At 40.3% G+C, this 13,634-nt stretch overlaps 1 protein-coding gene across 1 annotated transcript in view; it reads right to left on the bottom strand.

The window, feature by feature from the left end:
* The window catches only part of LOC128091267 (serine/arginine repetitive matrix protein 1-like), a 99,179-nt gene that overhangs the window by 40,691 nt on the left and 44,854 nt on the right, over positions 1–13,634 (bottom strand). The window lies entirely within an intron of this gene.

The following is a 13,634-nucleotide window of genomic DNA, read 5'->3' as shown; positions in this document are numbered from 1 at the left end:
AAGGCAATGGTCACAGTGGTGATAACCCTGTTCTTGTTGCCAATACCGGGGGGCTGTTACTGACTTGCATAGCAGCCTTATTTAAGGGCAGATCCCACTTTATTGAAGGATTTCATATAAAATAATTGCAACTTCTTTAGCTGTATGATATATAGGGAATGAGAAGCAAGTTTTTTAGTCTACAAAATTGAACAGGACTTTTTCCTTCTAGTTCCAGACAGCCAAACAGTCCTTGAAAGCAAAATTCACAGAATGTGTGAATTAGGGAAGGGGCTGGAAGGCAGAGACAAAGGAATGGTTCTAAAATGTATGCATGGTAAAGGGAATTGAGAACAGGGAAAGAAGACTCAACCCGCTAGGACAAACTCATTGCTTTTTCATGCATGCCTATAACATCCAACAAGGTACAACTTCCTCACTATTACAGATTACCTCCAAAGGATTTTCAAAAGACAGCTGTAGGGACCAAGGAAAATAATCTCATCACATATAAAAGGCCTAAAAGCTAAACTAAAAAGAAACAAATGGGAAAAACAAACAAACAAAAACTGTACAGTTTATAAAGATTAAAAGGATTTATCTGATTAGTTCTTGAAAATTCAACAAAAAATTTAATATTTCTTCCTGGCTGTGATTGAAGCTGATGTATTAAGCAGGAGCTAAGGAAGCTCTCATAAATAGAGATTGGTTTCTTTCATCTTCAGAACAGATTTTTTTTTTTTTTCCAAGTGCTTCCACTGTAAGAAATGCCTATGTACAACTTCTAAGATGTTATGTCAGAACCTGTAAATAAGCAGGAAAAAATAAATCCCACAACATATTCTAATGTGGAACATCAAAACAGAAAATGTGTGTATTGAAACAGTAAAAATCCAAAAACTTGAAAACAAAGATAAAGTTTCTGCTACTTCAAATATAAAACCTCAGATCTGTACTCTTTGCCACTTGCCTTGGCCAAGATGTAAACAAAAGACCACCTCTCAACCCCAAACAATGTAATACTAACCATGGTGACCACTGAAACAAGGAGAAAACTGTTTTAGTGGGGGCTGAAAAGGAGAAAGGAACCTTATTAATATTATAAGGCAAAAGTCATGATTGAAGGATGAAGAAGCTCTGCCAGATCCCTTTTCCTTCTCCAGTCACCCAACTAAAACTAAAAAGGATGCCCTAACAGCTTCCTCCAGCACTGCCTCGAGGGCAGATGCTACTTTACTTATACACACCCAAGGACTAAAAACAGTTTTAGTACCCAGTTTTGTCCAGTCTTCTAGTTCTCAGCAGTGATGTCAGACCCACAAACGGACTGCAGAAACCAGGCTGAGTACAAGCACAGCCTTAATTACCTGCACTTAGGACTCCAGAAAGTATTTGCATAACAACGAAGTGCCTGTAGCGTGTTCTCAAAGCAGGCCAGTTTCTCTCAGTTTGCTGCCTAATTCAGAGCTGTATTATGCTGGAGGGGAGTCCAGCTGAGGGGCCACCTCCTTCTTCTGGCCCACAGCCTTTTATTCTCCTTTCTCTCATGCAGATTTCCTTCCATGCACTCTCTGCCCACTTAAGTTTAACATGGCCCTTAACAAAGACGTAATTCTGTGTAAGTGGTGCCCAACAGAAAACATCTAAGAACGTTAAAGCCCTCTCTGAAGTAATTTTATATAATGTTTTTGAACGCAATGAGATAATATCATTGTAGAAAGTAAATTACCTAAGATTTACAATGTCTACATAAAGCATAGAAAGCGTGGCCTGCATGAAACAGTTTTTTAAAGAAATTATTATTTCCTTAAGCAACTCTTTTACATTTATTTTTTCCAGCTTGTCCTGATCTCCATTATGTTTATATACAAACTAGCAATAGGTAGATGAATACAGATCTCTACACATGTACACACCCATACATAATAGGTAGAAACACAAAGTAATTTTGGATAGCATAGTTAATACAGAAAAAGGTCCAATCACTGCCCAAACAGGTCACCCAGGCCCATGTTCAGGCAGCTGCTGAAGGTCTCCAGAATTTAAGACTCCATGACACCTCTGGGAAACTCATGCCAACATCTGGTCATTTTCACAGTTAAAAAAAAAAACAACATATGCGTACATCGGAATTCCTGTGTTTTAGCTTGTGCCCATTGCCTCTTGTGCTGTCACAGGATATCAAATGAAAAAAGACTGGCTCCATCTTCCTTTATTCCTCATCAAGAGTTATTTATATACATTGATAATTTACTGCATGATTTTTGGCAAGCAGAAGAAAAAAAAAAGCTCTGTATAGGATCCTACTGCCTCAGTAGGATGTTCCACAAAGCTGGAAGAGCTGCAGATATATCTACTTCTTGGATACGAGAGAAGTATCAATCAAGTTCCAGCAAGTTTGCAGGAAAAAAAAAAAAATCAATACTAATTCTACAAATACTGAATCCATTTGGTGTTGAACTCTTCTAAGAATGGGTTTAAGACTTAGCTGCAGACATGCTATTGATGCATGTCTTCAGAGTCATGCTGAAGTAAAATAAAAAAGCATAAATTGCTTTGTAGAAGGAGGAAAGAGGAAATACTTGCAGAAACTGGCTCTTGAGGAGCTAAACAGTGCAGCTGATAGTAAAGAAGTATCCCAGCTTTTGTGTTCTGCAGGAAGAATTCCTTATCAAGACAAAGAACCCAAACCCTATGTACTTTAGCATGAGTGGTTGGCGACCCTGCACCATGGGGGATTGAAACTAGATGATGACTGTGGTTCTTTTCAATCCAGGACATTCTATGATTCTATGAGATGGTCGCACCATCTATTTTGGCTGTCAGTCTGAAGACTTAACTAAGGCAACCATGAAAGTGCCGGGTCCCCTTTAGCAGTAAATTCATCAAGTAGCCAGCACAAAAGATCAAATCAACACAACTCCAAGCCAGCAAGCACCCACACAGTTCACATCCCTGTAGGCAGCAGAAAAGCTGTCATGATTTGGTTCAGCATCATGCCACTGCTGGCTGAAACACCTGCAAAGAGCAGAGGGTTGGTAAGAGCAGCCCCTCAGTTTGCCACCCTACAGCACAGTTGATGTGGAGTACTTGATTGCAGACACAATTAAAAGGGGTCTTGTTTTCAAAAAGCAGCCAGCAAAGCTCATGAATCACTTTGGAAAGCCCTGAGGTAGAGATGACAGGAGGATGACAGGAAGATGAAGAGGAATGCTTGCTTTCAGTTAAGAGGTAAGAGAAGAAAAGCAGAGATGTCAGATTTGAAAAGGTCAGGGGTAAGATTTGTGTTTATCAAAATGAGCTTTCTACATAGAAACCAAGGACACCTTTACATCAGTAAAAGAGTCATAAAAAGTCATAACAAAACAAAACAAAAAAGCCTCTTTGATAAGAGAACTTAAATTCTTCACCTGCATGCCATCCTTGGCCACCTCTACTTCCAAGTTATTTTTGGACATTTGCCATTGAAAAAGGAGTGGTGGCTGCAAAGATGCCAGAGCACAGAGGGCTGAATGGCAGGCAGAAGTTGAAAGGCAGAGAAAGCTTGACTGGAGAAAGTGAGTAACAGAAAGAAGATAGGTCTGAATGGGAAAATGGGACAGACAAATTTAGAACTGAGGTGGCAGTAAGGGAAGAACAACTGTGCGGAAAAGAGAAATGATACACCAAAACACTGAAAGACAAGGAGACCATCTATTACTTCAAGGTCCTGCTCTGTTCCAGCTGCCATGCTCTGCTTTCCACTACAACTAACAGCAAGCAGGGCAAGCACTCTGCATGTGCTGGGCTTTACCCAGCCCTGGGGCACACGGGCCAAAGCAGCAACCTGCATTCCACAGGATGTCAAAGAGATAAGAGGTGGGGAAAGCCTGGATTGCAATAGGTTTGATAGAGTGGTGATGGAAGAGAACAGGATGCAATTTTTCAGTATCTCATACATCTTCTGGTTAGACTGTTTTTGGAATGTCACAGAGAGAAACACAAAGCTGAACAGTCAGTTCTGGATGACTGCAATGCCCAAAATACCCAGTGCCAATTATGACACTGAGACAGAAGAAAATTGTCCCTACCCTGGGAAGTTTGTATTGTTAGTGCTCACATGGGCAAGAGCAGTTACACTGATTCTTTTTTGCCCTTTTTAAGGATATAAGGATACAAGCAATGATGATTTATGACCATAAAATACAGACTCTTCAGCTCACAGCCTGTGGTCACATAAAAGATGCTTCAATCTTTGTGTATTTTTTTTTCCCCCCTTCCTCTCCAGCCTTTTTCTGTTCAGATAATACAGGCAGGCAATGCTTTGGGACAGAGGCTGTATCATACTGTTGGGTGATAATGCAAACACATGCCTCCCCATATCAATAACTCTCCTTCGTTATCGCTACCTATAAAAACAGGATCCAGATCTCAGAAGAGCTCATTATAACCATGGATCTGAAACAGAAGCAAGAGCCAAGTATTCCCAAACTTCTGAAAAAGTGTGTACCCACACAGACCTGAATGCTCAAATTTCTCTCAGTTTAAATGGCCCTACCAACCCATACAAGTTGTACCACAAGATGCACAGTGTGGATAGTGAATGTGTTGTACAGACTTCCTAACCAGGGAGCAGATCAGTCTGCTCTTTGGCTAGTCTAGCAACTTCCAAAAGGTTAAGCACATTAAATTACTGCCTTTCCTTCAGATATCATTCTTTTTCAGTAATAGAGATTTTGTAGTATCCACACTGATACTAGGAATGGATACAACAAAACCACTCTACAAAACCCAGCAGATAAACAGCCAATAAAATAGATGGCCATATAATCATCAGGAGCACAAACAACGTTCAATTAATAAGCCAATATACCTCAGAACTATCAGGCACAATAAGAAATGTTTGTTATGGATAGGAATTGATTATTCATGTTTATAAAAAAAAAACAACACATTTATTTGTGAAGTGAGGATATGGGTTGAAAACTTCCACTGTTCTCTGAACAGACTTCAGCAAGCACTGGTACCCATAGGTGGCTGAAGTACATCCATGAGAGACAATGAGAAACACAGACAGGAATCCTGTTACTAGGATTCCCCAGACAACAGCATCCAGGATCATGGTTTGTCAGTTGCATTCTGCACTGATCCATCAGGTCACGCTTAAAAACTCAGGTAATAAATCTAAGAATAATTAAAATGAATTGTAACAAGGGATTAAAGGTGGAAAAAAAAAAATCCATTGTATTTTCAACCTCCATTCCCCAAGTACACAACTAAGGCAAAATACTGCAGCTGCAAGAACCAAAAGGAGAAGATATTGCTGCTTCTGTCACCCTGTTCAATAAAACACTTTCTTCCTCTGTGTACTGCAAGCATTTGACAGATAGGTGCCTAGAGCTATGCATATTTCCTCCTCTCTTCAAGTCTCCTGCACAGCTCCACACAGCCCACATAACAAATCACAGCAAATGAGTGAAAGTGATGGGACAGGAAGAGCAGCTCTACAGTAGCCAGTAGCCACTGTCCCATCCCATCAGCTACTTGGCAACAAGGGGATTCTTCTTCCCGACACCCATCCTGCCCAGCCATCTCAGTATGGGGAAGGACATCATGATTCCCATCATACTTTGCTATTCTGCTAAGGCAGCGAGTTCTTCTTTATTTTCAGAACATCCCTCACCTCCTCAGCCAGGCTCGTCTCACTCAGCCCAATTCCAAAGTTTAGGGATTTGAAGGATGTAAGAGACTCTCCAAGAAAACCAAAGGGAATAGGCCAGTGATCTCCCATGAACAATGTGCAATGAGCAGCAACTACAGATACCCTACTGAACCATTCAAAAAGACTGACATTCCATCCACGTAATAATTGGAGTTGGCTCCAAAAACAAATAAGAAGGTGAAAGATACTTTAGGGGATAAAGTCACTTTTCCCATTTTAATGTAAACCTTTACATATATATCACTTACTGCTACTCAACTTCAAAAAACAGCAAGGCTTGTAAGTACAAATCCTGCAAAATAAACTCTTGGGTAACATCTTAAATCCCTATGACTTTTTCTGGAGTTTCTCTTTCATTGCTAACAGACTACCCAAAAAAAAAAAAAAAAAAAAAAAAACCACATTAACTTCAAGCATCATCTTTCTTTTAGATTTGGTATGGTTTTACCTAATGTGATATGCACTTACACATGTAATGGTAAAAAAGACTTAATATCTTAATAAAGCAGAGCTGGTCTAACACTGTTTATAACTGGCACTCAGATTACTGCATATATCCATCCTCAGCTGACAGTCAAAGCCAGTGCTTCTGAAAGCACTACTCTTCAAGGAATATAAATATTTCCATTAACCGATAATGAGATTAGGGTACCACACTGAAAGCACTAACAACATATTCATTTCTACACAAATGTATCTTAGGCATACATGATTGAAATCACTCTTTGACAGTTACATACATATGAAACACTCTAGCAGATGAGACACTGATTTTTGTAACATACATTTTTGTTCTTACCATCCCATACACCCACTGCACTCTAGAATCACAAAACAGCTTTGGTTGGAAGGGACCTCAATGCCCACTCTGTTCCAATCCTCTGCCATGGGCAGGGCTGCCCCCCACCAGCTCAGGCTGCCCAGAGCCCCAACCAATCCAGCCTTGAACACCTTCAGGGATGGGGCACCTCAGCTTCTCCGGGCAGCTGTGCCATCGCCTCACTACTTTAAGTAAAAAGCGCCCTCTTATCATCTAAGCTGCATCTGCCCTCTTTTATTTTCAAACCATTCTCTCTTGTTCTGTCACTATCAGAGCGTAATTCTTGATCGGAAAAGTTTCTCCTTTACTTAATGAATGATGTAGAGATTTAACTACAGAGCAATGCAGCAGAGACAAGGCATGGAGCAAATGCACTACGCAGGCATCTCCTCTCAAACAGCAACTACAAACTTTGAAGCCAAGAAAATTTCTAGCAAGTGTGAATATAAAACCTCAAGAAGAATAATCTGAAGTGTGCTCGATTTCCTGCAGCAATTAGCACATTACCGTTAAAACGTTTATAGCAAGAAGGATGAGAACTTTTTTAGACAGCACTCAATAACTGTTGCTTCTATTTGTTTTCTTTGTTTACCAAGGAGAAAGAGGAGATGGTTGGAAAAAAAAAAAAAAAAGAAAAAAAAAACAAGAGACAGAAGCAACAACAAAGTAGCTTATTCCTTTTTGTTAAAGCATTTTAAGTTTAAATTGAACTATTACCAGCTTTAGCTTCATGACTGTCTTTTTTCTGGAGATGCTTGTACAGATCATCACAGCTCTTTTAGAAGGTAAGGAGATGCACACCTTAATAGCTATGGGGTGCAGTATTTCAGTTTCTATGGGAGCAGGTAATATATTTGCCAAAGATATGCTGTCACAACATCTTTTTCCTGTTATGTCTAATGTTGCTTACAAATAATGATAACTAAACACCTGAAACAGAAAATAAGTGAGCTGCCTCCCTATAGCAAATATGTTATTCAGCTGGGGAATTTCTACATTTCTTCAGCTATAGCTAACCATTACTTACTCCCTCATGTCACAGAGGTCATGAAGATAGAGATAATTACTTCATGAAAGCCTCTTTAAGAAGGCAGAAGGCATAAATTAACTGAACACCTCTTTAAGATGCTTCTGGTTGGTCCTCTGAAGCAAATATATGGCACCCTGAACAACCCACCTTCACAGCCAGGTCCTCCCAGTCCAAACCTAACTGTGGGGAAATGTCTTTTTTTTTACATCTACATCAGAAAAAACAGCTTCAGAAACAAAACCCTGGTGAATGTTCACAAAGTACTATTCTAGTCAGTAGCAAATGTTCAAAGAAACTGGTACGTGCCAGCTGTGATTAAAACATCCCAAATACTTTCCCTTTTGAATACGCCGTTACAAATAACAAGGCATGCATAACTACCGTGCTCACAGCCATATAAAGTTAGTAAATGCATAAATACGCAGGTTTTAAGGGTATTTACTCTGGGGGTTAAGGTAGTTTCCCGCCAGATTATTAGAGAAAAACCTGATTTTATGTTGGTCTGGGCAGTAGGAAAAGCATCCTTGCAGGGAGGAACGGAGGAAAGAGTGAAAGCTAACACCAAAATAGCTCCTGTTCTCAACACCTTCCTGACACTGCTGAGACAACCTCGTCCCTCCGACGCATGGTGGCAGCCAGCCAGAGGGCTGGTGACTTCATGCACAAGTTCATCTGGGCTCTGGAGTCTGACACAGACAAGGGCACCAACTTCCAACTCTCAACAGTCAGCTTCGATATTCCAAAGTCATCACATGAAGAATGACTACATTAAGAGACTTTTTTTTTTTTTTTTTTTTTTTTTTTTAATATTTCATGCTTGCTTCCCCATTGTCTGAACAGCTTTAGTTGTATAACCTGTTCATCAAATATGCATGCTTTTTATAGGAAAAGTTGTCATCAATTGATGCGCAGGTCAAGAACAATGAGAACTCAAATGAGTGCACTGGTAAATACTGTGAAAGTCTTGAAATCACAGGGGAAAAACTGGCATATCCATCTTGTTTCATTCTACTGCTGAAGGCAGTTCTGATGATAAACAAGGCTCTGGGCCAAAATTCAGCCTTTGAGAACAATACAGACAAATATATCTGTGTGTGTGTGCGAGGAATGGATATACTGCAATCTACCAGGCAGGGTACCTTTAGTTTCATTTTGAAAGCCACTGAAAATAAAACCCGTGGATGAAACAAAGAATCCACCCAGACAGCATCTCTGTTGTAAGAACAATAGCATATACTCCTCATCTCTCTCTCTTTCCATGAGAGAAACACCAGGATAGTCATTACTCTGATCAAATTAAAGAACACTTTACAAAATTATCCTTTAAACTAATCACTGTTAGGAGATTTCTCTTCGTGTACCAATGGTCACAAATGCTCTAATTCAATTGCTTGCACAACGCATTCCAATAAAAGCAATATTTCTATTAGCATTACAAAAGGCTACAGGAAAATTACTCGCATGCACAGGCTAGAGATTTCAAACGAAAGAAATATTCCTGCATAAACACACCCTATTTTTCTACTAAATCCACTCTAATGACACGTTTGGTAATCTGACAGCTCTCCCACCAGAGAACACACAATATTAACGAAAGTCAGATCAAATTAAACAGATGACATGATTAACAGTATTCATTTCATACACGGCTGTGTTTTACCGGAAAGATAAAGACCTGAAAGTAATTACCACGAAGTAAAACTCCTCCAGCGACCTCTCTGCTGGTGGCTAGCAGTCCTCGAGTACTGATGTTTGGTAACAAAGAGCAATGCCTTTCATCTGCGGGCTCTCATGCTACGAGCTGAGCACCTCCAGTGCTGCGTGCGCGCAGTACCTCTGTATCTATGTCTGTAATGCAGCACGCAGATTACTGGGGAAACCTATCAAACCGGCAGGCAGCAGCCCAGCCTGCCAATAAGAGCCAGGCACATGCAGGATCCGGCACATGCTCGCTGCAGCTCCCACCCTGTCACCGCTGCTTAGCGGCTGCTCAGCTAATTATAGCTGCCTGCCGGAGCGCCCAGCCATAGGCACATCACACCTCCCGGCCAAAGGACCGGTACCTGGGGCTGAGAGCAGCCTGGGTGCGGAGAGGAAAAAAGCCCCTGTTTTGCTGCTTCGGCTCCAGGAAAATGATCTGCCTCTGAGGAGTGGGAGACTCAGGCTCAAGGATGTATTTAGGAGAGCGCTTGCAGAGCTGACCACTTGTTGGCTGCTGGATCCATGAGCGAGACAACAAAACCTAGCAGTTTACTTTGTCAGTCATCCTTGTTTCAGATGTACACATTAGCAGTGCAATCACTGTAGTCCTCTGACAGATTTACTTACAGTAGTTCACAACTCACAACGCAGACCTCTGAGGCACTCAGCACACGTGTTCAGCACACAGCAGCTCCCACAGACGTCGACAGGACTACCTCTATCCTGCACACCTTCACTTGTGCAGACACTCAGCTAACCTGAGAGCTTCTGTAAGCACTGGCACATCACATTCTAAGCTTTCACAAGGTGGTGGTGGAAATGCCAAGGACATTTTTGCCATTAGGCAAAACAACTGGACTCATTTGGAAAATACTTCCCATGAGCAAACGCTCCTTAGAAGTATGGGGAGCTTACTTCCATCTTATAAATATCTCTGTAAGGTCTGAGTGCACAAAACTAAGGGACACTGTGATCTAAGAGACCACGGTATACCAGAAAAATGCTGAGAACTCCTACAGAGTATCATCTAAATAATAACGAAAAAAAAACAAGCACTGGAATTTATTATTCCTGAACACTTACATGTCAATGAATCTTCTCTCCAATTAGCACAAAACAGAATTTTGAAGCCTCCTATTGCCATACTGTTCACATATTCATTTATTCCACAGCAGCCATATGGATTCCAAAAGTGACTGGCAAGATGGAAATACAGAGCCTGTTTTTCAGAAGTGCCAGGTAGCTGGCTAGATGCCCCTCATGAGATAAAGCAGTTTGTTCAGGACTGACACTGCCACAGTGTCATCATAGTACAGAATTAGGTATATGTAACTTTACAACACATTGTTAAGATGCTCCACAATGTTACACATACCCATAAACATAGTTTCTGTGCTCATGCTAGCATTTCTTCCACTTCTTTCCTCTTATCACCAGCACCATACAGCATCAGGCACTGTCTAAATACATGATATTATAGGTTGTTCATAAACCTTTATCTATCATATTTACTTCAGTACTAAAATTATGTTTGCTACTACATAAGATGTTACCAATGGAATAAGGCTTCCATGTACTAACAGCGCAAGGCCACATTTATTGATAATATGCAAATAGCTTACTTAATCTGTCAGTGGAAATTGCTCATAAAAAGTCACTCTGCTAGAAGCAGACTTCATTTCTGTAAGAAAAACATTCTCAAAGCAGTATATGGGATAGAAATAAAAATGAAATGCAGGAAGAGTGACATTTCGCTCCTTGAGTCAACTTTCAGTCGGCATTAAGTTTTGTACTGCAATCAACTATGGGGGTTATTTTATTAAGTCTTATTTTCAGATTATGTTATCTAAAGAGCTCATCAATTTTTACAAACCACTTCTTTAAAACTCTAGAATATTCCAAGTTTCTCAACAGCGTGACTTGAATCTAGAAAGCTAAGTATTTCATAAATGAGAGTGGGGATGCTTACACACAGGTTAAATACTTAACAGAAAGATCTGAAGAGAGCAAATCCTGGTGAAGAAGATTCTCATTTCTTTGATGATCAGACTCATGAATACTTTTTACCAACACTTTGCTCAAGGTAGTGACATGAATAAAGCTGATAATCTTGACCCAAGAGCTCTAATGCAGCTGTTGGGGATACTCACATTTGGTAAGCAGAGACAGACACCAAGACTAAGTCATTCTTCTAAGGTAATCCACATTCACAAATCTCCAAGACACCAATGACAGGTGACAAAGAGATCAAGAAAACAGAAGTAAGTGTCAGCTGCTACAGGATTCCCAGTTTTGAAAATCTCAGGCTGCTAAGCCTAGAGGACCCCCTCTTGGGCTTTGCCCAACAGCTGAAGCCCTCTAAGCTCCCTTCATCATGCATCCATCCTCCTGCCTCCTTCCCATGAGCTGCTGGCTCCAGAGGAAAGCACAACCCATGTTCTTCTCTAAGGTAACCCACGTTTGGCTGGAGGTGAGGTCTACCAACATGACATGGTTGCCAACAACCTCCATTACAATGATTCCTGTTTGACAATTGCAAAACTGGCATTTCAAGAGATATCTTTTTTTTTTTCCTCTGCAAAATAATCAACACTCATTAAACAACTGTAGTTAGCTTAATGAGTCAGTTCTAACAGCCTCAGTTTCTGTATCAGTTCTGACAACACTCCTGATCTTTAGATAGCCTGAAGGGAAAGGAAGCTGTGGAGAACAGCACCCTGGATCTGACGTTTGGAGCTGGTAGCAGCTTGCAAGGCAACCTGCTAAAATCCCAGCTGGGCACAAGGCAGGGCTTTGCCAGCCTTCTCTCGGCCCGTAATGACTGCACGCAATTGTCTGGATCAGGCACAGGACCTGGGAAAGGATATGGCTGCATCTACACATGCCAGGAACAGAGGCTTGGAAAGGTTTCCTGAGGATAGAGGAGCTTCTCAGCCTGTGCACATCTCTGCTGGAAGTGAACAAGTTGTGAAAGGTAGGAGAGTTGGCCAATATTCCGCAGACTTTCATAGAAAGCATAAGCCTGTCCCTGGCACAGGGGATCCATCTGGGCTGAACTTCGAGTTCCTGTTCCTCCACATGAAAGCAGAAGGGCTTTATGACGTTTTTAGAAGTGAAAAGTAAGGTAGGCTTTTCTTCTAGCCATGATTTTGACAGAATTGTTTCAACCAACATTTTCTACAACCATATGGTTCGAGGCAGATGCCCATCACAGAGGGGAGGAAAAATGAAAACCTATGGGTACGATGACTTCATGTGAAAGTGAAAACAAATCCTACTCTGAAAATTGCCTAGCTATCATATTAATAAGTTTTACACTTCATTTAAGCACATCTAAATGAGTTAACAGACAGATGGTTATTTGAGGAACAGATAACTTTTTCCTATGTTACTTTTATAAGTACTTACATATCCTATGGTTTTAATTAAAAAATATTTAAAACCAGTAGACTCCCGATGTGTCTTACAACTAAGCAGGTTTCACACTGGCTAGCAGTTAATGTTTGACTTAAAAAAACATCAAATATTGTTTGGAAACTGTTACAGCTTTTACTTAAATAGGTTTTGCAAAATATAGAAAACATATGGGAAGAAAATGAGTTGAATAAAAGGGTTGTTGAAGCAGCATGCTGCTTTTCTAAAGGCAATAGCACATATATTTCCAAGCTGCAGTCCTAAAAGATTAAACTGAACCAATTACTCTAATGAATATTTTACTTGGCTCAACACATTCATTTGACTTTCAGAAGAAAGCAAGATAAACTATCCCATGGTTTTGTATACATAACAGGAAAAGAAAAAAACAACTTGAGATTTATGTATGTATGGTACTTTTACATTTACACAGATTAAATATGAAGAGACAATTTTTCATAATTTTTTCTGTATTTCAATTTTACTTCCCCCAAAGATTTATCTAGTGCTATTTTCATTTCCTTGTGAAAACTGCCTTTGACTTCACAGCAGTTATTTGGTGTGCTCTCTGCCTGCCCAGCAAGTGCTTGGTGAAGTCTTAGAAGTCTGTAAATTGGTGGTAAATGTAACACAAGCCCATCATTCATGGAGAGAAATAAAACACACTCGTTAGTGTTTGCCAAGCAAACCTTCTCAGGAAGTCACAAATGCCAGGCTTCAAGATTGGCACTATGCATAATAAAAATTTAAAAAAACAAAACATATCCATTTTATGGAGCACGGGCATTTCTCAAAGTGATGCTAGTTTGAGTCTGCTAAGAAAGCAGTTACCTGTACATATGTGCATCTATGTCTGCACACATATGAATGCTACTGATTACATTTCAAAAAAAAAAAAAAGTAACATTCAACTGTAGGACTCATTTCAAATATGCTAATTACACCCAGATACTGCTCCTCCTGGTACTTAACAGGCAGAGAAGTCCCAA

Source organism: Tympanuchus pallidicinctus, unplaced genomic scaffold (genome assembly GCF_026119805.1).
Source record: "Tympanuchus pallidicinctus isolate F22 unplaced genomic scaffold, pur_lepc_1.0 scaffold5, whole genome shotgun sequence".
Lineage (NCBI taxonomy): Eukaryota > Metazoa > Chordata > Aves > Galliformes > Phasianidae > Tympanuchus > Tympanuchus pallidicinctus.
Note: the sequence above shows the minus strand (reverse complement) of the source record. Positions and strands in the feature narration are given on the sequence as shown.